Source organism: Haematobia irritans, chromosome 5 (genome assembly GCF_050003625.1).
Source record: "Haematobia irritans isolate KBUSLIRL chromosome 5, ASM5000362v1, whole genome shotgun sequence".
Lineage (NCBI taxonomy): Eukaryota > Metazoa > Arthropoda > Insecta > Diptera > Muscidae > Haematobia > Haematobia irritans.
The window spans coordinates 64,049,345-64,052,314 of NC_134401.1; positions in this window are offsets into that span (position 1 = coordinate 64,049,345).

Consider the following 2,970-nt stretch of genomic DNA (forward strand, 5'->3'; position numbering starts at 1 on the left):
TATTAATATTTATACTCGACTTCAAGCAAAGAAAAACAACGTTTGGAAAACGTGTACCGAAAACGTTTTCCTTTTATTAGAGGTTTTTGAATTTCTTCGAAAATTTCAAACTTTTATCACCAAAACTATTTTTTGTTCAAAATGTTTATTCTTGTAATAAAAACTAATTTTTGATCCACAAACACAGTCCATTTCGTTTATATCAAGCACTGTTCTTTTCCGACTTTAGGTCTTTAAAGGGAGCCACCGTGGTGCAATGGTTAACACGCCCGCCTTGCATACACAAGGTCGTGGGTTCGATTCCTGTTTCGACCGAACACCAACAAGTTTTTCAGCGGTGGATTATCCCAACTCAGTAATGCTGGTGACATTTCTCGTGGAAGTGGAAAAGATGTGAGGGAAGACGCAATTAGCTAAAAGATACAATTTTTAATACATTTTTTTAGTTAGTAAGTAAAAACACAATAATGCTTCCAAGCATATGAGTAGTTTTAGATATCACAATGTAGTGAGACTAAAGAAAAGCGGGCTAACACTTTAACTTAACTTAACTTAGCTTTAAGTGTTGCGATGAGATATCCTCAAGAGGTTTATTGTTGTTGTAACAGTTTTAATTTAATTACATCCAATTTGTTCAATGCTTTCGTACTTCAGCTGGTGTCCAGATCTAGGAACTCTGCGACAAGGGTGGGGTGCGTCCAGAGTGATCTGGTGGTGAGTCGGGTAGGTTTAGCTGGGCAAGCAAAAAGGTGACGAGTGTCATGTGGCCCTTGGTTACAGGTGGGACACACGTCAGCTACGCTGCTATCAATCACTGATAGGTAGGAATTGAGGCGGCTGCACTTGCCTGATCTTAATTGGATTAGAACCACCCTAGTCTGCCATGGGAGGTCTTTTTCCTCCGGTGCTATGTGCGGTGGTCAGACTCCGACAACAGGATTAACCTTGTACCTTTTCAACGCTTCAGCTACAGTAGCCTCATGAATCCTATTCAGACCTATCTGATATGCTGCGTAATCTAGAGGCTCACTTTTGTAACGCTGGATCTCGGGCTCTAGAAGGTGACGATCAACCCTTACATTCCTGGGTGGAGGTTGCCTATTGACAAGATGGTGATTTGAATGACAACTTCGATAGCAACCCAGGAGGTACTGCTTTGACAACATGTAATTGTGTCGACGCACCGGGATGATCTTGGTCTCCGCATAAAGGTGATCCAGGGGTGTACTGCGGAGACATCCTGTTGCAGTTCTAAGGGCAGCGTTCTGACAGGTCTGGATGTTATTCCACTGCGTGTCGCTTGACTGAGGTGTCCACACTGGCGCTGCATAGTTTACCACTGACCGGCCAATTGCTTCTTTGTCCGCACCCCAAGTACTGCCGGCAAGTGACTTGAGGACCTTGTTTCTACCGCGGAGCTTGTTACAAATTGCAGTGGCATGGGCAGACGACTTAAAAAGGCTGTCGAATGTGACGCCGAGTATCTTGGGGTAGTTAACTGTCGGAATTATTTCGCTATCGACTCTAAGTGTGGCTGAGGATTTGGTGCCGGATATTCTCAAATTTCTAGCAGTGAAATAACTGGTAAGATCAGCAATGTAGACGTTTAAACGATCGCATATGCCATCAACAATGGGCCCAGATGCCATGATTGTACAGTCGTCCGCATATGACACAATCTCGACGCCGTCAGGAGGGGGTGGAATTGAAGACAGGTAGAGATTAAACAGCGTCGGAGATATCACCCCATCCCTAGGAACTCCCTGTTTAACTCTACGGGGTTTTGACTTCTTGTCTCTGAATTCTTGGTTCCTGCTGGTAGGGACGTATTCTCGATGTCCTCGAATAGTGTGTCATGGTTGACCGTATAGAATGCCTTCAATAGGTCAAACGCCACGAGGACCGTCCTGTGACACGGCTTGGGCTGATTGAGTCCCATATTAATGTGTGCTGAAATGACATGCAAGGCTGTCGTCGTGCCTCAATTGTCTTGGCTACTGGCGAGATAAGGGATATCGGTCTGTACGGTTCACCCTTGCTCGAGTCTTTGCCTGGTTTCAGTAGTGGAATCACTCTACCCATTTTCCAGACATCGGGTATAATGAGAGATTCTAAGGACAAATTGAGGAGTCTGGTCAAGTACTCAACTCCCAGTATTCCCAGATGCTTCAGCATTAGCATTGAAATTCCGTCGGGGCCCAGCGCCTTGGATGGTTTCGCGCTGTTGATTTCATTGGTAACTTCGGCTGTGGTAAATTGTGGTGTGTCATCGGCTCGGAGACCACGTATACGACGAGTGGCTCTCCTTTTCGCTCTATTACTCTCGAGATGTTGGTTGAAGTATTTAGCGCAACTCTTCGGATCAGTCACGGTCACGTCGCCAAAGATGACTGAAATCCCATCATCCCTCGTAGCGGGGTTCGCGAGGTCTCTCACTGTTGACCACAATTTACCTGTTCCTGTGCCTAGGTTACATTGCTTCAGGTGTTCTAACCATGTATTCCGCTTGTGCTCCTTGACTATCTTATTAATCTCTAGATTCAGTTCCTTGATTCTAGGGTCAGCAGGGTTATCACGACGGGGTTCGTCACGCTCGTCTGCGAGTCCCGCTGCTTCAGCTGGAAAGTTGGGCCTTACTTAGGCAATTCGACCAGCAGGTATAAAGCGAGCTGCTGCTGCGTTGATGATGTCCCGGAACACCCTCTGGGCAACATGAACATGAGAGGGGTACGGGAGCTCACTGAAGCGGCGATCTGTATATTCTCTGAACCCTTCCCAATTGGCTTTCTTTTGGTTTATAAACGTCGGTGTTCAGAGGTTATGAAATCGGAGGGTCGGTTAATGGTGAGAATTGTGGGGAGGTGGTCTGATCCCAATGAAATGACGGGTTGCCAGGAAACGTCATTTATCAGACCAGGCGATGCTAAAAATAAATCTGGTGAACTGCTACAATCGCCCATAATTCTCGTG